Source organism: Dermacentor albipictus, unplaced genomic scaffold, assembly GCF_038994185.2.
Source record: "Dermacentor albipictus isolate Rhodes 1998 colony unplaced genomic scaffold, USDA_Dalb.pri_finalv2 scaffold_14, whole genome shotgun sequence".
In the NCBI taxonomy this organism is placed as follows: domain Eukaryota; kingdom Metazoa; phylum Arthropoda; class Arachnida; order Ixodida; family Ixodidae; genus Dermacentor; species Dermacentor albipictus.
This window is the reverse complement of record NW_027225568.1, coordinates 5,238,009-5,260,675: the sequence shown is the minus strand read 5'-3', so window position 1 is coordinate 5,260,675 and position 22,667 is coordinate 5,238,009. Positions and strand designations below refer to the sequence as shown.

At 45.6% G+C, this 22,667-nt stretch overlaps 1 protein-coding gene across 5 annotated transcripts in view; it reads left to right on the top strand.

The window, feature by feature from the left end:
• The window catches only part of LOC139051806 (uncharacterized), a 280,388-nt gene that overhangs the window by 213,429 nt on the left and 44,292 nt on the right, over window positions 1-22,667 (top strand). For 3 of the 5 annotated variants that reach the window (XM_070528799.1, XM_070528798.1, XM_070528800.1), the window contains exons 36-41: window positions 2,703-2,808; window positions 3,371-3,453; window positions 8,541-8,581; window positions 10,447-10,785; window positions 17,530-17,635; window positions 18,198-18,280. The gene's annotated coding sequence lies outside the window, so the exon portion shown is untranslated. Of the gene's footprint in view, window positions 1-2,645; window positions 2,809-3,370; window positions 3,454-8,540; window positions 8,582-10,446; window positions 10,786-17,472; window positions 17,636-18,197; window positions 18,281-22,667 lie in introns of those variants that run through there. The other 2 variants (XM_070528801.1, XM_070528803.1) reach the window with 2 other exon arrangements.

Genomic DNA, 22,667 nt, shown 5'->3' with positions numbered 1-22,667 from the left:
CTTTTTTCTACAAAGGTGAATTTTCTTTGATCTATAGACAAGCTATCGACTCAGACTTTTTATAGCCTATATAGCCTATAAGAAGTGTACGACTATAAGTCTATAGACAGTCTATAGATTAGTCTATAGGTATAGTCGATAGATAGTCTACAGACATTTGTCTCTAGATATTCTATAGAACTCAGTCTGCAAAAGAAGAAATATAAGCCTACACACTTGTCTATAAACATGCTGCAGACAATTGTCTACAAAAATAAATTTTCATTAACCTATAGACAGATCTATAGACAGCACATAGACAGTGTATAGGCTCAGACTTTTTATATACTAGTCTATAGAAAGCTTATAGACTCAGACTTTTATAGAGTAGTCTATAAAAAATCTATAGCCATAAGTCCATAGACTGTCTATAGACTAGTCTAAAGAAATGTCTATGGACTGCCTATAGACTCAGACTTTTAAAGAGTAGTCTACAAAAAGTGTACGGCCATAAGTCCATAGACTGTCTACATACCAGTCTAAAGAAATGTCTATAGACCGTCTATAGACTTCATAGACAAATGCCTATAGTCAGGGTATAGACTTTCGATAAAAATTTTCGTATGGGTCAACGCACCGACTTACCAATTTTCATGAAATTTTGTAAAGATTTCAGGCCTTAAATGAGAAATTTGCTTGGTATACTAGTCACAAGAAATTTCTCCCCAAGTTTCACAATTTCACAATTTCACAGTTTCACAGTTTCACAAAGAAACAATTAACTCAACAACTTCATAACACAGCAGCGAAACTTGATAGCACAATTCTGCTAATAGGTTCTGATAGTACGTCAAATTCAGACAAATTTAGCATGTTATACAAGAATCTGAATAAAATTCGGTAATATGGAAATACACCTTTTGCAGAACACTTGCAGAACACTTTTGCAGAACTCTTTTGCAGAACACTTGTACACAACGTAACAAATTCACACAAATATAAATTGACAAATCGAATTTGTCCGCTTTGAATGATATAATGGATGCGTTTACAGAATTGCGATATCTGTTGCTGATGCAAAGCTATTAATTTATAAACTTTGTGCGTATGTTTTTTTCGAACTTTCTAATTTTTGAAAATCGTTCGCGAAAAAGCCAGGCTCTAAATCGAAATTCCGCTTCCAACAGTCCTTAGAATTTTACGTTCTCTGTCAAATGCAGCAAATTTCATTAAAATCGGTCCCGGGCGTATGACAGAAGAACGTTTATTTTTCGCGTTCTACATGTATTTGAATAGGCCGTGTCAGAGTTGGGCCCGAGCTAAAGCTTCCTCTTAAGCACGAACCTAGGGCGCTATAACGTAAAACTATTCAAAACTTTTCTATTGCAATTCTGCAATCGACCCACCGCAATTGGGCAAAAACATTTTTGTACCACCCCCACTTCACCTGCCTGTCACGCGACGACCCGAAATCCACAATAGCTCCCCATCTGGCATCACGTGTACACACTGATTATGCATAATTTGACCGAACAAAACAGAAATAGTTATTTCTGATTCGACGCCATTTTCCCATTAGCCCTCGGCTATTGGTAAAGTTTTCGGGCTGCACCCAATTCATCTGCCTCTCACGCGACGTCGAAAAACCGTAAAAGCTTACCATGTCAAAATGACGCGTAAGCATTAAAGGTGCATTAACGTGCGGAACAAAACTGAATTTCCTTCTGAATAGCCGCAGGCTGCCCCGTTCCGAAAGGAATAAAACATGGCTGCCGCTGATCGCTCAGGCGCTGGCTACTCACACCTGCCGGAGAGCATGGGTTTATTGGCCTATTATGACACTTTTTGCGTGGCCGTGTAACGTTTCGAGCACTTTCGGCACGTTTACGACGTCGTTCATCCAACTCTTCTTTGCTCAGGGTCCGTTTTACCGTCATTCTTAAGCTTCCGTTGCGTGCCGCTGCCATTTTCGACCAGCCACCCCTAACTGAGTCAGGGAAAGTGGACCATTCGCAGGAGCCGGCACCCCCCTCTTCATCCGGTTATAGTTTATCAGAGCACTGGCTCGGCCCCATCGAGTCCCTCTCCATTTGAGCGCGCTCCTCGCCTATTATCAGCCAGTTGGATAACTGTTAAGTTAGATAACCGCCGCAGTGTAGGAAATGTTATTCGTTTATAAAGCAAACAAAAGTGACCTCCTATGAACGAGTGGAGCGTTTGATTGGTCTGTTCAGACAACCCTGCGGGTGAACGGCCGGTGCTTGCGTGAGTGGTTACGCCAATTTGATGTCAGGAGAATGGAATAAAAACACATTGGAATAGTTTTACGTTATACGGCCCCTACTTTAATGGCTACGTTATACAGCGCTGCCTGCGGTGGCATCCACGGTTGGCACATCCTGCCACCCCGCCCCCCCGCCCAACGATGTACAGGCGGCGTACAAACGGTTTCCGCTGGTCAAGACGCGAGTGTTCCCGTCAACGCCGTCGGCGGCGATTCTATCAAGGGATTGTGGCACCGCCCTAGCGTTAGCTGTGCGTGCACGCTCTCATTATTAAAGTCCGAACGATATAATTTCTCCTCTTAGATTCGACAAACTTCATTCCAAGTTAGTCCCGGTGTTGTCTCGTAAAAACATTTCTGCCTTTTGTGCGTATTTGAACAGGCGGAATCGCAGTTCCTCTCGACCTAAAGCTTCCTCTTTCTTGGCAACGGTTTGCAGCGTGGTATACCATGGCATCCACTCAGCTGAGAACCAAGCTCGCCCGAGACCGACATCTCGTGTCGTACGAAGGTCCGTACGCTGGAATCTTTCCCTAGTCTATGTGGTAAGAGCAGACCTTGAATCCACGTATACGGTTCTTAACTATAGTGTTAAAAACAATCTAATGGTTAACTAGCTGTTAAAAACTAGAAACTTGTCATGTTACCCAACTTCACCAAGTACATGTTCAGTACGTGTTTGCACTCCACACGGTCATGTGCCGCCGTTCCCTCATAGTTATATGTATCGACGCGTCTTGTTGACACTTACTAGTGCACTCGACGCATTGCAAGCCAGTTTTCGGCGTGTATTCGCACTTCCAGGGGAAACTCGATCTCGTTGTTCAGCGCTACTTAGGGTTTAGCGTCTATCTACCCAACGTTTTTTATATTCATTTTCTGTATAGATACGCCATCAGGGCACTGGTCATGAAACGTGCATCACCTGCGTACGTTTCTGTCCTTTAAACTGTGCTTGTCTTCTGGCATTTGCCTATATAGAAATGAACATACAGATTACTTTCGTGCACTCAAATCGGATTACCGTCGGTTGACAGGCACGCAACGATTTTTTTTCTTTTTTTCTGTTCTACCATCTTCTCTTAATCTCACTTTCGATCTCTGCAGCACACGTAGGCTGTCGGGATTACTCCATGTCACACCACGGCATCCCGAGTTACAGCCTAGCACTACGCCTGGTCAACTTCGTGGTAAGCTCGCACACAGTTTCGAGCAGCGTTGCCTAATGCACAGATAAGATTGAGTCGTTACATTAAATATTAGCCTTACCTATTATATTACCTATTACATTAAGCATTAACCTTACCGGCAGGTTTCATGAAATCATTGTCACGCTGGCTCGTTAATATTAAAGGACTTCACAATATATATAATCGAAATGCTTTAACAGTGTAGGTGATGCTTTTATCGTTTGGTTTCGTCGCGATTGCCTTAACCACAGAGGCATGAATATGAACACATGGCCAGAGGTAGTACACACACAAGTACTGATTATGAAATTGAGAGAATAATATTTAAGCCGCATGTCGGACGAGTGAACCCTCATACAAAACCGGAAAACTGACATCTGAGGTGTTCATAACGACTTCTCCACATGCAGCAATAACTTGCTGCTGCACAGTTTTTGCAGGGTAATAAATTTTCGCCTACGCCAACCGCAAAATCCAAGATTTATGCAGCGCCCCCCGCCGCTCGTCGAGCCTATCGCTTATCGGGGAGGACGGCGCTTCCTTTCCGTGTGCCGCCGCCAAAGATGCTGACTCACTGCCAAGCCGATGCCTAGAGCCGCGGCCGCTCACTTCGCCACGGTTCGCGCGCGCGGTTGTTTCGCACGGAGCCGGGTTAAGCAATACGGTAGCGCATGAACGCAGTCCGGCGGCTTTATTTCGCATTTGGCGGGCTATCTTTAAACGCCGAAAAGAATAACCGCGCATCAAGACCGCTTCGTGTTGTCCCCTTCTTCAAGGCCCGTGTTTTCTTGCGGTAACTTCCCAATATCATGAATAACCAACTGGCCTACACCCACACACTGCTACGCGGGATTTTCGTTGCCGCAAGAAGTTAGATCAGTCGTTTGCGAATCCCCTCCACAGCGCAACGAAGCGCACTTGGCCCTAAAGTTAATATATGAATTTCTGTACCATTCATCTTCGTTAATTGACTGATTGATCGAAATATAAATATATATATATATATATTCTAAGGAGTGCCACATGATGGCAAACCATATGCCCTTGGTTTCAGTCAGCGTCGGCTGACCACTTTTTTTTTTTAAGTCCTTGGTTCAAGTTACGCGAAGCAATCGATATTTTATTCTCATCAAATGCGTTCCTTTATATGTATGCGAACACCCATGCGTAACAAAATCGGTGCTAACAAAAATAAACTTTAAAAGAAAACACGCTTAGCGGCAGTCTCCCGCAGATACAACTCGTGAAGCAGTATTTAGCATGTGCCTTTGCCCGGTTGCCATTATGTCACAAGTATTAACCTCCGCCTTCTCCGAAAGGAAGCGCCGTTTTCGATGTGGCTCGTGGTTCCTTCCCGGCGGGAAGTGGAATTCCGCGCGGGGGCTGAGCTTCTATTTGTCCGCACTGCTTATTAACCAAACAGTCGGTGCACGACAACATGCGGTTGGTTCTCCCAAAACTTTGTTACTGTCCCGTTGAACACACTGGTACTTAGTGACGCGCAAGTGGAGTGAACGTGCTTTCATTTGGGAGGAAATACATGAAAGCTGCCGCGGAGCTTTACACTGAACTGCGTATTACCGAGAACAGTGACGCAATCTCTGTTATTAAACGTGGGTGGCAGAGAGCAAGTCGGAAGAGGCTTCACCATTTTTTACAGGCGTAACGATGTTCTTAAGAAAAATTACAACATGATTATAGTCCGACGCAGTAGTTCAGCGGAAACCCGCAAGGTGGAGAGAAGTAAAGAATGAAGGAAAATCAGACATCCACACGTTCGTAGCAATTGCTACAAAGGAAACCCATACGGGTTCCTCGAAGGAAAAGCCTCATAGTTGAAGAAAGATTCGTCCTGGTCCGGTACTCGAACCCTGGACCACCACCTTTCCGGGGCAGCCGCTCTACCATCTGAGCTAACCAGGCGGCTAGCAGATGGCAGGGCGAAGTCGAATTTGTCGACAACACGAAGCAAAGGCAAGTGTTTGACGTAGTGGTTCAGCGGAAACCCGCAAGGTGGAGAGAAGTAAAGAATAAAGGCAAATCAGACGAATCTTTCTTCAACTATGAGGCTTTTCCTTCGAGGAACCCGTATGGGTTTCCTTTGTAGCAATTGCTACGAACGGGTGGATATCTGATTTGCATTTATTCGCCATGATCATAGTCCGTAATGGAAAAAAAAATCCTGGCTTGGTATCAGCTCCGACGGACCCATCAGCTAGAATACCGATAGGTCCTGCTACGTTTATAGCGCGTGGTGAGCCAGCAGAGACGGGTACCTATAGCGTGGCTGGTACATAAGGACAACGCCCCAATTACGTCAGAGTGCCACCGGCAACTAGCCCGGAGGGATGTAGTCGTCCTGTCCTCCAGATTCTGACTATAATGAGTGCTCTTTTATTCCCCGAGCTTACGGGGCTTATCAAGAGTGACCGTTTTGAAGGCGTCCTTGCTATCAAAAGAGCCGTAACAACTCCCCTCCCCCCTCCAGATAAATCCTTCCAGCACTGCATGTAGTCGTCGCAGAGGAAGATACAAAAGTTTGTCACAATGGAGGGGCATTACTTACAACGTAATCGATATTCAAGGCGTAGTTTGTGAGCCATGACGTTGAAGCAGCGTACTTGAGTTAGGCGCTTTCACGCAAACACGAAATGTATAAGTGTCCTCCTTCATGTCTGCGTGCACGTGTCTACTTCAAGCGCGCTTACCTGTCACTAACTTCAAGGGGGCGGAATGTAACTTGCAGTTGACGCCAGTCGCACAGATTTTCATACTCCTGTATCTCTTCAATTGGCACAGTAAAAAAAGCACAAAGGACTGTAAAAAGGGACATTCAACGATTATGTCCGAGGAAGGGTTTCAGCAGCAGTTGCATGAAAAAAAAAGGCAGCTGTGAAAACACCGTCTTCGGCTTGTCAAATGTTTTAAAAAGCCGGCTTCGAGATAAGTTCATCAGTTTTCTCTTCTTACCATCGCTAAGCTGGTTCTAGTTGTATTTTACAAAGATATTCTACACAATCAAACCACTCCCGTCACCTCACACTCACATTTGGAATAATTTGGGATATAACCGACCATTTTTCTCAGTTCTGTCTATTTTATCGTTGCAAAAAATTTTCCTTTTAAAGGGGCGCAGACATGGTATTTATGTCTTATTCTTTTGCTTCAAACGAAGGTTCAGTACCTCTAAACGGCTGCAAAATCTTACTGTCGATCCTCGCCGTGCCGGTAATATTTTAATGAAATAGGATTTAAACATATGTCGAGATTGTTTGGTCGTGCATATAGGTTGATGGCTCATTTTTGGTAACATTTCTTTTCAGCAAAATAAACATTTACCCACCGTGGTTGCTCTGTGGCTATGGTGTTAGGCTGCTGAGTACGAGGTCGCGGGATCGAATTCCAGCCACGGCGGTTGCATTTCGATGGGGGCGAAATGCGAAAACCCCCGTGTACTTAGATTTATTTGCACGGTAAAGAACCCCAGGTGGTCTAAATTTCCAGAGTCCTCCTCTACGGCGTTCCTCGTAATCAGAAAGTGGTTTAGGCACGTAAAACACCATTATTTAATTTGTGTCAAAGAAACCTTTGCTCTATTCGAATAAATAAGGTAGCTTCGAATATATCGCGCACGGCGCTTTAAGAAACAACCCATGGCAGTCGCAAAGTGCACAGTTTTCATCACGCTTGATTTCTCATCGTATCGATTCACGCAAAAAAAAAATAAGGTAGGCTGCTGTTCGCGGCGTCCGGAAGTGCACGATGCAGCCGAGCCCTCTCACGTGCAGTACAGTCCAGCATCACTGCCGTGTCCGGCACAACCTCCAGCTTTTCGTAGGAGCAAACGGGAGCGGTGGCCAGCGAACCACCTTTCTTATAAATAATCGGCAGCATCACCGATCCAGGTTGCATGGAGCGACGAGCAGGTGAACTGGGTTGATTCGTTTTCTGGAAATCCTCGATTTTCGCCAAGTAGGCGAACTCCGAAACAGCCCCGAGTTCCAATTTCCTGTTCAGCACGAACCCGCTTTCATCGCGATGTTTGACAGCGCGGCCTACTGTGGCATCCATGGTCGTCACGTGACCGCAATCCATCCGGACAAGGCGCAGTCAACGTACAAACAGGCTCCGGTCCACACACGCGTTTCTCGTCAACGCCGTCGGAGGCGTTTCTAACCAGCGATGGTGGCGCCGCCCTGGCGCTAGCTGTGCATGGCCGATCTCATTGTTACAGCCCCAAGAATATTAATTCTGCTCTCAAATTCCACAAATTTCACACAAGTAAGTCCTCCAGCTGCCTCATAAAAGGATTGCCGCCTTTTACATGTATCTCAACAGGCGGCATTGCCGTTGGCTAAGAGGTAAAGCTTCCTCTCTCATGGTTACGTTCTGCAGCGCGGTCTTCTGTGGCACCCACAGCCATCACGCGACCGGAAGTCGCACGTCGTACAAGGGTCCTTATATACCGGCAGCTGGCCCTAGTCTATGCGTTAATAGTAGACCTTGTATTCACGTATAGCGGCCTTAATTATATAAAGAACAAACTAACATTCAACTGGCCCTTAAAAAACAAAATTACCACTTTTACACAAGTTGATTTCACGGTATTTTGCCCGGTACACGTCTTTTTTATTTCTTTACACTCGACACTGTCATGTTCCGCCGTGACGTGATCACTATACATATCGACACGTCACGTTCACCGTCAAATATGTACTAGTCGCGTTCCAAGCCACTCTTTGGTGTGCATTCCCGCTTGCAGTGAAAACACGATCTCTGTGTTCCATCCTGCTTAGCGTTTACTGTAATTCTGCCCAACGACGTTTATCTTCACTTATCGTAGACCCGTCATCATGGCACACATCATTAAATGTGCATGATATTCAGTACGTTTATTTGCATTGAATGTGGTGCTTCTATATGACTGTTTGGCAACGTGGCACTGTGGTTTGCTTCTGCCATTTGTCTAACTAGCAGGATATGTTTAGATTCCTTTCGTGTACCCGAATCAGAAAGCAATCGGTTGGCATACACGCGACGGTTTTTTTTTTCTGTTCTTGTCTTAATCTCACTTTCGATCTCTGCAGCACACGTTGGGCTATTGGGATTCTTCCATGTCACTCAAATGGTAAGCTGCGCAACGGCCCAGCACGTGCTCAACTTCGCGGTATGCTCTCACGCAGTTTCCAGCAGCGTTGCCCAATGTAGAGACGATGAAGTCTTTAACCATTCCCACAAATCTTACCGACAGATTTTGTGAAATTACTGTCAAGATAGCTAACTGTAATCATGGGAAGTTACAAAAAGTCTAGTCGAAATGTCTTAACAATGCTGATGCTATAATTATTTGATGTAGTCATGATTGCCTTTATCACAGAGACATGCATATGACTATATGACTACAATTAAACCCATATGCAAGACCTGAAACTTAACATCCGAAGCGTTCATTACCAGGTCCAGGCATGCGACAATTTCACACTGCTGTACAATTTCTGCAGCGTAATACATCCTCGCCGAGATCTACTAAAAAACCAAGAATGAACTGCAGTACACCCTGTCACGCCTTTGGCATGCGCCCATCAGCGAAGTCACCGCTTTAGATTATTTAACTACTTCCAAATAGGTTACTCGAAGTGGAAGTGATTCCCTAATCTTCTTTGTAGTGTAGCGAGTTGTGCCGTAAATACTGCTGGCATGACGTTACGGTTTACGTTTGCGTCAGAGCATGAATGGCGGAAAGCGAGCAGTGTATCGATTTGTTCGTATTCTAAAGCGCGTATTGTGCAGTTAGATGTCCATGTTAGAAAAGTTAGTTTGGTAATACGGCGTGGGAGGCACCCTTTATTTAAGAAACATACATTCTGCATTGTTTCTGGTTCTCGGAAATGCAAAATTGTTTGCACAGAGGTGCTGTTTTACGAACACAGAGTCATTGTCAAATTGAGAAATGATTGACTGTTTTTTTCGTTATGACCGTGATCCAACTCCGGTGGTGATTGCCCCTGATGCTCGACCACGACACCCGAGACCATCTCAACAGGCCTCTATAGCTGTATGTGTCCCGTAGAGCTTCGTGAGCTTTAAGATATGCACCTAAAAAAAGCGAATCCGGTTGTAAATCGGCGTATAAATCACACGCCTACACAGCATTAGTTTAAGCGTGGGAGTAATGCACCGATTTACACCCTTATACTCCTTCAAGTCTTTACACTTTAAGTGTTTGTACTGCTTTGTCTAGGACGCCCTGTCTGAAGAACCAAAGCACGGCTACAGGCTTTTTTAAAAAGGTCCTTGTACACTGAGGCGGAGCAAGTTTCGTCATGTTCATGCACAAGTTGTTGCTTCCATTTGCGAGTAAGATAACTCATGAACTGCGGGCATGCAGTGATGGAAATGGGCACCATTTTGGCCGGCTTATCTTGGTCCCATACACTGATTGCCGTCGGTGTCATCCGCGTTTCAGAAGGCAATAGTCTTGGGCATGTTGGATAATAGAACACGTAGCACAATATAAGTACAAACAACAGGTCGAGGCATGACAAGCGTTTGTCCTCTCTCGACCCGTCCTTTGTTCTTTCTGCTCTAGGTATTCCGTATATTGCTTGCGTTTACTTCCTTGAAAGCTCTGCGCTCGCTACATTACTTGCGAGAGTGCTATCTCACACCTCTAACGCGCGTGCTGTTCGTGCCCCGAATATTTCGGACATAGAGCTTTGAAGCAAAGGGTAGGCACACAGTTTACATGTGATAACGTTTATTGGACAGGAAGCAGAACCGCATCGTTGCTAGGACCGAGTGAAGCGAGAAAAAGAAATCCTAATTAACACGTATAGTAAAGTATCGATTTCAATGTATATATAGAAAGCCTATAGACTTTTTATACACGACCTTGCCTTTCTATAGATTTAGACTTTTTTGATACAAAGTCTATAGACTGTCTATAGGCGAAAGTCGATAAAGTTTCTATTTCTTTTTGTCTAACTCCACCAGCAGATGTGCGCAAGGTAATACTGGCCACCAACATCGCCGAAACGTCCATCACCGTCAACGATGTGGTTTACGTTGTCGACACTGGACTTCAGCGCGAGCAGCGCTTCAACCCGTCCACGGGTGTGAGCCTGCTCGACAAGTTCGCCACGTCGAAGGCCAGTGTGCAGCAGCGAGCAGGTCGCGCAGGTCGTGTGCGACCTGCGCGACCTTTCATGTACAGATGGTAAGACTCCCCAGTCTTACCATCGGTACATGAAAGGAGAGCTACAATCATGGGAACAATGTAAGCGGCCAGAAATCCAGACAACTGACCTGACAAGAGTCGTTTTGGACTGTAAGGTGAGTGCAGGATCGCTCGATTGTTTGAAGTTGTAACAATTCACTGCCACTGCTACAGTGCTAAAGAAATGGCAGGACAGTGAACAGTAGTCGAAAAATATGGAATGAGAAAGTGCACATTGCGGGCACAACTGTGATCGTTAAATGGGGTGAATGAACTCTCTCTCTCTCTCTCTCATTTCGATGGGGGCGAAATGCGAAAACACCCGTGTGCTTAGATTTAGGCGCACGAGAGAGAGAGAGAGAGGGAGAGAGAGAGGGAGAGAGAGAGAGCTGCGCGACCGGCCGCTCGAGTCACATTGCGTGTAATCGCGGGCTTCTTCATGCTCGACCAAACACTTCTATGGAGCTCGTATTGAGCAACCGAAAGCTTTATCGGAAGTTTCTTATGTTGCTCGACAGTTTTATCATTGAGAATATTCGTCTAATTAACATAATGTAGAAATTATTTACACGAAATATCTAATCAGGGGAATGCAAAAAATATAGTTTGAGTATCTCCAAGGGATGGCAAACAACATTAACTTGGTTCTCTCCAGCTACGTCCCATTTGCATATGTTAGTCTAGCTCAAATTAAGTGAAGCATCCCGTATCCTTCTTTACAATTGCAAATATTCTCCATGGCTTCCTATATCGCCGCCGATGAAGGCCATGAGGTGGGACGTCACCAAAGGTCATGTTAAAAAAATCGTTAATCTGGGCCCAGCCCGTGTACGCTGCAACCAAGCGCAGGTACCGGGACATAATATGGAGCTGCGTTCGATATAAGCCACTGAAGTTGTATAATGCTGAGATTGCTGTAGAGCCTAATTGTAGACTTTAGTATACACATATGCTATCTTCGGCTGGTCGCTTCCATCCCCCGAAGCAGAGGCGGGCAGATCCGGCCTTCCCCGAGCTCAGAGGTAGAGGACGAGCGCGCAAGCCAAACGTGCAACTCGCTCTCGGAGGAGGCAATGGCAGATGCTAAACCACGTGACTACTACCAACGTCCGATGTTTCGCTTATCGAAAGCTCCCAGCGCTGCCGGGAAAACCGGCGGACGCGCCGGCGGGACGAGCGTTCGTCGCAGTGGCCTAGGTTGCCTAGGTTACGGTGGGCCGTCGCCAACAGCAGCGACGCGGCTCTGCGATGACGTTTCAATTTCGACGACTGCTCCGAGGACAGGGCTCGGAGCGCCTCAGAGCGCTCGAAGGTGGAGGAGAGCAATCGAGAAGAACCAGCCGAACGCAGGGCGGGCACCCTCTTTCAACCAGCCGAAGACAACGCCGCTCGCGAGAGCGCTCTTGAGCGCTCAGAAACGACCAGTCGAAGATGGCAATAAACTATACCTCTGCATTTGTTCACCACATGATAGGACCTACGTAGTCGCTTTCGCCAATCACAGGAGAGTCTTCACAGTTGTCATAGCATGACTTTTGCGGCAGTAGGATAAGGAAAGCAAAACGCCGATCCAATTGTGATAATGGATGATATGAACGCCAACTTTAGCTACAAGTGGATTCCAAACAGGCATCAAGCTAACAGCACAGAAACTCGTAATGTTTGTAGCTGAGAACGCGGACTTTGTGAGTGTGCGTGGAACCGATGTCGCGCATGTGGTGTGCGCATTGTGTGCCCTCCGATTCTCAGATACTTTTCCCATTGTCTTCATATCTCGGCTGCATCACTAACATTGCGCGGCTTTTCGTTGACTGATATCCTGCCCTATGAACTCATCAGAGTTCCTCATTCACTTAAAATATGTGCCGAATTCTCTGAGCCGACTCAGTATTTTGCAGGCGGTATGCCTGCGCAGCCACGCATATGAGTACCTCATTGCCGTACTGATTGCTTTGATCTATCATCGGAGCGGAAAATTAGCACTAACGTACGTGTGGTCATCACATTTGGTGCTACGCTGGAAGATATGCTACAAATGCGCTGTATTACTCATCGTCGCTGGCGATAATGCAAGCGCCTGAAGGGCTCTTTAACGGCTTTTACAAACAGCGCATTCATCCATGTGGGCGTTCCAGTCTCATACGATAGCCCACAGCGTTTGTGATACAGGACGCTTAAGCTTCGCCTTCAAGAGTGGAGTGGCTATGGTGTTGGGCTGCTGAGCACGAGGTCGCGGGATCGAATCCCGGCCACGGCGGCCGCATTTCGATGGGGGCGAAATGCGAAAACACCCGTGTGCTTAGATTTAGGCGCACGTTAAAGAACCCCAGGTGGTCAAAATTTCCGGAGTCCTCCTCTACGGCGTGCCTCATAATCAGAAAGTGGTTTTGGCACGTAAAACCCCAAATATTATTATTATTATTATAGAGTGGAATGCGATAGCGTTATCGCATCCCGTTCGCACCACCTACTCAAACGCGCTACGCCAGCCAAACGTCGCGATCGGCTGAGATAGCCGGGCCCCGACGCGCCATGAAGGTGGACGCGGTCATGGGGCGAGTGGCGTGCCACGTGTCGGGGCAGCGCCATACATTGTGAGGAGGGGGTCTTCTGTGTTTGCCGCAAGATGGCTCTGCGTGTGCGCAGAGCGCAGAAGAAATTTAGCGGAAACATACTTCGCTACTCGCGAAACAGCGACTTCTGTATGTTACATAAGTCATAATTACCGATATAAACCGCAGTATAACTTTCTAGGGCACGTTTCTAAGGCAACACCGCCTTCGCTAGAGGCGATTTTGTCCCGTTTTGAAGGAACGAACTCGTGGCTCAGTGGTAGCCTCTCCGTCGCGCACTCCGGAGACTCCGTCTTGCAGGATGTTTTTTATTTATGAAGCGCCTTCTGCGATTTATCGCTCACCGCCAACGCCGCTGACACCGACGCCGACGGCACCGGCTTTTCTGCGACGCGTGCTCCTTAACGCTGTCGCGATAAAAGGATGAAAAATTGAAAACAAAAGCAACCCGTTCCGGTGCGCATGGCGCGCAGAGAGAGAGAGAAAGAGACAAAAAAAAGAAACAGGCGCACAGACTTCTCGGAGCGCGCGCGCCTCCTCTCGCGGAGCTCCTGCGCCTGCGCAATGAGCGCCATCTGTCCGCGTCAATTTGAATTCTCAACGAATGCGCCAGGCACGTAAACGCTTGCAGCGGTGGGCAGTGTCTGCCAGAACGTTGGTGTCTGTGCATGCGTGTCTTCTTTGTGGCATCATACATCAACTATACTGAACGGTAAGCTTTAGCAAAGATGTCTTGCGTCAATAGATCATGATTACGTAAGCGCATATCGTAGCGCAAACCGGCTGCATGTAGCGCAGGCGACTCGGGCATAGTATCGGTTTCGCATTTTCATGATTTGATAACGCGCTGTTGTTCTCACTTCTACTATACCGAATGTTTTACGTCAAGTGATCGCTCAGGTTTGTTGATTTTATCGCCATAGTTGATGCGCGTAAAAAAGGAAGTATACCATGGTTTAACTTGATTGCCGGTGCATTTGTTTTCTTTTTTGCACTGCATGATTTAGCACTCAATTCTTTCTGTTTAAGCAACATATATTAAAGTACAGCTGGTTCAGGAGCATTATTAATCTACTAACGTTAATGCATAAGCGCAGATGAAAAACAACAGGTGCACATACATAAATACATTCAATTTTTTTGCTGCCATATCTAAACAAAAATGTAAGCTAACTTGTAGATAGCAGATAGCTATGGACTTATGACCTTATACCCTGTTTGTAGACTAGTCTATAAAATGTCTGTGTGTATAGACCGCCTATATATTAATGAAAATTCATTTTTGTTGACAAACATCTGCAGAATGTCATAGAAAAAAGTGCATAGGATTATAAAGTTATGTTGTTGTAAACTGAAGTCTATAGATTATCTGTAGAGATTTGTCTATAGGCATTCCATAGACTTCAGTCTGCAAGAGTAGAACAGTATATATAATTCTACTTTGGTAGACTGAAATTTTTAAAACGTCTATAGACAAATGTCTTTAGATAGTCTAAGACATTTGTCTATAAACATTCTATAGACTTCACTCTAAAAAATAGAACTGTATAATCCTACACACTTTCGTATATAAACATTCTGCGGGCTTTTTTCTACAAAGGTGAATTTTCTTTGATCTATAGACAAGCTATCGACTCAGACTTTTTATAGCCTATATAGCCTATAAGAAGTGTACGACTATAAGTCTATAGACAGTCTATAGATTAGTCTATAGGTATAGTCGATAGATAGTCTACAGACATTTGTCTCTAGATATTCTATAGAACTCAGTCTGCAAAAGAAGAAATATAAGCCTACACACTTGTCTATAAACATGCTGCAGACAATTGTCTACAAAAATAAATTTTCATTAACCTATAGACAGATCTATAGACAGCACATAGACAGTGTATAGGCTCAGACTTTTTATATACTAGTCTATAGAAAGCTTATAGACTCAGACTTTTATAGAGTAGTCTATAAAAAATCTATAGCCATAAGTCCATAGACTGTCTATAGACTAGTCTAAAGAAATGTCTATGGACTGCCTATAGACTCAGACTTTTAAAGAGTAGTCTACAAAAAGTGTACGGCCATAAGTCCATAGACTGTCTACATACCAGTCTAAAGAAATGTCTATAGACCGTCTATAGACTTCATAGACAAATGCCTATAGTCAGGGTATAGACTTTCGATAAAAATTTTCGTATGGGTCAACGCACCGACTTACCAATTTTCATGAAATTTTGTAAAGATTTCAGGCCTTAAATGAGAAATTTGCTTGGTATACTAGTCACAAGAAATTTCTCCCCAAGTTTCACAATTTCACAATTTCACAGTTTCACAGTTTCACAAAGAAACAATTAACTCAACAACTTCATAACACAGCAGCGAAACTTGATAGCACAATTCTGCTAATAGGTTCTGATAGTACGTCAAATTCAGACAAATTTAGCATGTTATACAAGAATCTGAATAAAATTCGGTAATATGGAAATACACCTTTTGCAGAACACTTGCAGAACACTTTTGCAGAACTCTTTTGCAGAACACTTGTACACAACGTAACAAATTCACACAAATATAAATTGACAAATCGAATTTGTCCGCTTTGAATGATATAATGGATGCGTTTACAGAATTGCGATATCTGTTGCTGATGCAAAGCTATTAATTTATAAACTTTGTGCGTATGTTTTTTTCGAACTTTCTAATTTTTGAAAATCGTTCGCGAAAAAGCCAGGCTCTAAATCGAAATTCCGCTTCCAACAGTCCTTAGAATTTTACGTTCTCTGTCAAATGCAGCAAATTTCATTAAAATCGGTCCCGGGCGTATGACAGAAGAACGTTTATTTTTCGCGTTCTACATGTATTTGAATAGGCCGTGTCAGAGTTGGGCCCGAGCTAAAGCTTCCTCTTAAGCACGAACCTAGGGCGCTATAACGTAAAACTATTCAAAACTTTTCTATTGCAATTCTGCAATCGACCCACCGCAATTGGGCAAAAACATTTTTGTACCACCCCCACTTCACCTGCCTGTCACGCGACGACCCGAAATCCACAATAGCTCCCCATCTGGCATCACGTGTACACACTGATTATGCATAATTTGACCGAACAAAACAGAAATAGTTATTTCTGATTCGACGCCATTTTCCCATTAGCCCTCGGCTATTGGTAAAGTTTTCGGGCTGCACCCAATTCATCTGCCTCTCACGCGACGTCGAAAAACCGTAAAAGCTTACCATGTCAAAATGACGCGTAAGCATTAAAGGTGCATTAACGTGCGGAACAAAACTGAATTTCCTTCTGAATAGCCGCAGGCTGCCCCGTTCCGAAAGGAATAAAACATGGCTGCCGCTGATCGCTCAGGCGCTGGCTACTCACACCTGCCGGAGAGCATGGGTTTATTGGCCTATTATGACACTTTTTGCGTGGCCGTGTAACGTTTCGAGCACTTTCGGCACGTTTACGACGTCGTTCATCCAACTCTTCTTTGCTCAGGGTCCGTTTTACCGTCATTCTTAAGCTTCCGTTGCGTGCCGCTGCCATTTTCGACCAGCCACCCCTAACTGAGTCAGGGAAAGTGGACCATTCGCAGGAGCCGGCACCCCCCTCTTCATCCGGTTATAGTTTATCAGAGCACTGGCTCGGCCCCATCGAGTCCCTCTCCATTTGAGCGCGCTCCTCGCCTATTATCAGCCAGTTGGATAACTGTTAAGTTAGATAACCGCCGCAGTGTAGGAAATGTTATTCGTTTATAAAGCAAACAAAAGTGACCTCCTATGAACGAGTGGAGCGTTTGATTGGTCTGTTCAGACAACCCTGCGGGTGAACGGCCGGTGCTTGCGTGAGTGGTTACGCCAATTTGATGTCAGGAGAATGGAATAAAAACACATTGGAATAGTTTTACGTTATACGGCCCCTACTTTAATGGCTACGTTATACAGCGCTGCCTGCGGTGGCATCCACGGTTGGCACATCCTGCCACCCCGCCCCCCCGCCCAACGATGTACAGGCGGCGTACAAACGGTTTCCGCTGGTCAAGACGCGAGTGTTCCCGTCAACGCCGTCGGCGGCGATTCTATCAAGGGATTGTGGCACCGCCCTAGCGTTAGCTGTGCGTGCACGCTCTCATTATTAAAGTCCGAACGATATAATTTCTCCTCTTAGATTCGACAAACTTCATTCCAAGTTAGTCCCGGTGTTGTCTCGTAAAAACATTTCTGCCTTTTGTGCGTATTTGAACAGGCGGAATCGCAGTTCCTCTCGACCTAAAGCTTCCTCTTTCTTGGCAACGGTTTGCAGCGTGGTATACCATGGCATCCACTCAGCTGAGAACCAAGCTCGCCCGAGACCGACATCTCGTGTCGTACGAAGGTCCGTACGCTGGAATCTTTCCCTAGTCTATGTGGTAAGAGCAGACCTTGAATCCACGTATACGGTTCTTAACTATAGTGTTAAAAACAATCTAATGGTTAACTAGCTGTTAAAAACTAGAAACTTGTCATGTTACCCAACTTCACCAAGTACATGTTCAGTACGTGTTTGCACTCCACACGGTCATGTGCCGCCGTTCCCTCATAGTTATATGTATCGACGCGTCTTGTTGACACTTACTAGTGCACTCGACGCATTGCAAGCCAGTTTTCGGCGTGTATTCGCACTTCCAGGGGAAACTCGATCTCGTTGTTCAGCGCTACTTAGGGTTTAGCGTCTATCTACCCAACGTTTTTTATATTCATTTTCTGTATAGATACGCCATCAGGGCACTGGTCATGAAACGTGCATCACCTGCGTACGTTTCTGTCCTTTAAACTGTGCTTGTCTTCTGGCATTTGCCTATATAGAAATGAACATACAGATTACTTTCGTGCACTCAAATCGGATTACCGTCGGTTGACAGGCACGCAACGATTTTTTTTCTTTTTTTCTGTTCTACCATCTTCTCTTAATCTCACTTTCGATCTCTGCAGCACACGTAGGCTGTCGGGATTACTCCATGTCACACCACGGCATCCCGAGTTACAGCCTAGCACTACGCCTGGTCAACTTCGTGGTAAGCTCGCACACAGTTTCGAGCAGCGTTGCCTAATGCACAGATAAGATTGAGTCGTTACATTAAATATTAGCCTTACCTATTATATTACCTATTACATTAAGCATTAACCTTACCGGCAGGTTTCGTGAAATCATTGTCACGCTGGCTCGTTAATATTAAAGGACTTCACAATATATATAATCGAAATGCTTTAACAGTGTAGGTGATGCTTTTATCGTTTGGTTTCGTCGCGATTGCCTTAACCACAGAGGCATGAATATGAACACATGGCCAGAGGTAGTACACACACAAGTACTGATTATGAAATTGAGAGAATAATATTTAAGCCGCATGTCGGACGAGTGAACCCTCATACAAAACCGGAAAACTGACATCTGAGGTGTTCATAACGACTTCTCCACATGCAGCAATAACTTGCTGCTGCACAGTTTTTGCAGGGTAATAAATTTTCGCCTACGCCAACCGCAAAATCCAAGATTTATGCAGCGCCCCCCGCCGCTCGTCGAGCCTATCGCTTATCGGGGAGGACGGCGCTTCCTTTCCGTGTGCCGCCGCCAAAGATGCTGACTCACTGCCAAGCCGATGCCTAGAGCCGCGGCCGCTCACTTCGCCACGGTTCGCGCGCGCGGTTGTTTCGCACGGAGCCGGGTTAAGCAATACGGTAGCGCATGAACGCAGTCCGGCGGCTTTATTTCGCATTTGGCGGGCTATCTTTAAACGCCGAAAAGAATAACCGCGCATCAAGACCGCTTCGTGTTGTCCCCTTCTTCAAGGCCCGTGTTTTCTTGCGGTAACTTCCCAATATCATGAATAACCAACTGGCCTACACCCACACACTGCTACGCGGGATTTTCGTTGCCGCAAGAAGTTAGATCAGTCGTTTGCGAATCCCCTCCACAGCGCAACGAAGCGCACTTGGCCCTAAAGTTAATATATGAATTTCTGTACCATTCATCTTCGTTAATTGACTGATTGATCGGAATATAAAAATATATATATATATATTCTAAGGAGTGCCACATGATGGCAAACCATATGCCCTTGGTTTCAGTCAGCGTCGGCTGACCACTTTTTTTTTTTAAGTCCTTGGTTCAAGTTACGCGAAGCAATCGATATTTTATTCTCATCAAATGCGTTCCTTTATATGTATGCGAACACCCATGCGTAACAAAATCTGTGCTAACAAAAATAAACTTTAAAAGAAAACACGCTTAGCGGCAGTCTCCCGCAGATACAACTCGTGAAGCAGTATTTAGCATGTGCCTTTGCCCGGTTGCCATTATGTCACAAGTATTAACCTCCGCCTTCTCCGAAAGGAAGCGCCGTTTTCGATGTGGCTCGTGGTTCCTTCCCGGCGGGAAGTGGAATTCCGCGCGGGGACTGAGCTTGTATTTGTCCGCACTGCTTATTAACCAAACAGTCGGTGCACGACAACATGCGTTTGGTTCTCCCAAAACTTTGTTACTGTCCCGTTGAACACACTGGTACTTAGTGACGCGCAAGTCGAGTGAACGTGCTTTCATTTGGGAGGAAATACATGAAAGCTGCCGCGGAGCTTTACACTGAACTGCGTATTACCGAGAACAGTGACGCAATCTCTGTTATTAAACGTGGGTGGCAGAGAGCAAGTCGGAAGAGGCTTCACAATTTTTTACAGGCGTAACGATGTTCTTAAGAAAAATTACAACATGATTATAGTCCGACGCAGTAGTTCAGCGGAAACCCGCAAGGTGGAGAGAAGTAAAGAATAAAGGAAAATCAGACATCCACACGTTCGTAGCAATTGCTACAAAGGAAACCCATACGGGTTCCTCGAAGGAAAAGCCTCGACAGTTGAAGAAAGATTCGTCCTGGTCCGGTACTCGAACCCTGGACCACCACCTTTCCGGGGCAGCCGCTCTACCATCTGAGCTAACCAGGCGGCTAGCAGATGGCAGGGCGAAGTCGAATTTGTCGACAACACGAAGCAAAGGCAAGTGTTTGACGTAGTGGTTCAGCGGAAACCCGCAAGGTGGAGAGAAGTAAAGAATAAAGGCAAATCAGACGAATCTTTCTTCAACTATGAGGCTTTTCCTTCGAGGAACCCGTATGGGTTTCCTTTGTAGCAATTGCTACGAACGGGTGGATATCTGATTTGCATTTATTCGCCATGATCATAGTCCGTAATGGAAAAAAAAATCCTGGCTTGGTATCAGCTCCGACGGACCCATCAGCTAGAATACAGATAGGTCCTGCTACGTTTATAGCGCGTGGTGAGCCAGCAGAGACGGGTACCTATAGCGTGGCTGGTACATAAGGACAACGCGCCAATTACGTCAGAGTGCCACCGGCAACTAGTCCGGAGGGATGTAGCCGTCCTGTCCTCCAGATTCTGACTATAATTAGTGCTCTTTTATTCCCCGAGCTTACGGGGCTTATCAGGAGTGACCGTTTTGAAGGCGTCCTTGCTATCAAAAGAGCCGTAACAACTCCCCTCCCCCCTCCAGATAAATCCTTCCAGCACTGCATGTAGTCGTCGCAGAGGAAGATACAAAAGTTTGTCACAATGGAGGGGCATTACTTACAACGTAATCGATATTCAAGGCGTAGTTTGTGAGCCATGACGTTGAAGCAGCGTACTTGAGTTAGGCGCTTTCACGCAAACACGAAATGTATAAGTGTCCTCCTTCATGTCTGCGTGCACGTGTCTACTTCAAGCGCGCTTACCTGTCACTAACTTCAAGGGGGCGGAATGTAACTTGCAGTTGACGCCAGTCGCACAGATTTTCATACTCCTGTATCTCTTCAATTGGCACAGTAAAAAAAGCACAAAGGACTGTAAAAAGGGACATTCAACGATTATGTCCGAGGAAGGGTTTCAGCAGCAGTTGCATGAACAAAAAGACAGCTGTGAAAACACCGTCTTCGGCTTGTCAAATGTTTTAAAAAGCCGGCTTCGAGATATGTTCATCAGTTTTCTCTTCTTACCATCGCTAAGCTGGTTCTAGTTGTATTTTACAAAGATATTCTACACAATCAAACCACTCCCGTCACCTCACACTCACATTTGGAATAATTTGGGATATAACCGACCATTTTTCTCAGTTCTGTCTATTTTATCGTTGCAAAAAATTTTCCTTTTAAAGGGGCGCAGACATGGTATTTATGTCTTATTCTTTTGCTTCAAACGAAGGTTCAGTACCTCTAAACGGCTGCAAAATCTTACTGTCGATCCTCGCCGTGCCGGTAATATTTTAATGAAATAGGATTTAAACATATGTCGAGATTGTTTGGTCGTGCATATAGGTTGATGGCTCATTTTTGGTAACATTTCTTTTCAGCAAAATAAACATTTACCCACCGTGGTTGCTCTGTGGCTATGGTGTTAGGTTGCTGAGTACGAGGTCGCGGGATCGAATTCCAGCCACGGCGGTTGCATTTCGATGGGGGCGAAATGCGAAAACCCCCGTCTACTTAGATTTATTTGCACGGTAAAGAACCCCAGGTGGTCTAAATTTCCAGAGTCCTCCTCTACGGCGTTCCTCGTAATCAGAAAGTGGTTTAGGCACGTAAAACACCATTATTTAATTTGTGTCAAAGAAACCTTTGCTCTATTCGAAAAAATAAGGTAGCTTCGAAAATATCGCGCACGGCGCTTTAAGAAACAACCCATGGCAGTCGCAAAGTGCACAGTTTTCATCACGCTTGATTTCTCATCGTATCGATTCACGCAAAAAAAAAATAAGGTAGGCTGCTGTTCGCGGCGTCCGGAAGTGCACGATGCAGCCGAGCCCTCTCACGTGCAGTACAGTCCAGCATCACTGCCGTGTCCGGCACAACCTCCAGCTTCTCGTAGGAGCAAACGGGAGCGGTGGCCAGCGAACCACCTTTCTTATAAATAATCGGCAGCATCACCGATCCAGGTTGCATGGAGCGACGAGCAGGTGAACTGGGTTGATTCGTTTTCTGGAAATCCTCGATTTTCGCCAAGTAGGCGAACTCCGAAACAGCCCCGAGTTCCAATTTCCTGTTCAGCACGAACCCGCTTTCATCGCGATGTTTGACAGCGCGGCCTACTGTGGCATCCATGGTCGTCACGTGACCGCAATCCATCCGGACAAAGCGCACTCAACGTACAAACAGGCTCCGGTCCACACACGCGTTTCTCGTCAACGCCGTCGGAGGCGTTTCTAACCAGCGATGGTGGCGCCGCCCTGGCGCTAGCTGTGCATGGCCGATCTCATTGTTACAGCCCCAAGAATATTATATCTGCTCTCAAATTCCACAAATTTCACACAAGTAAGTCCTCCAGCTGCCTCATAAAAGGATTGCCGCCTTTTACATGTATCTCAACAGGCGGCATTGCCGTTGGCTAAGAGGTAAAGCTTCCTCTCTCATGGTTACG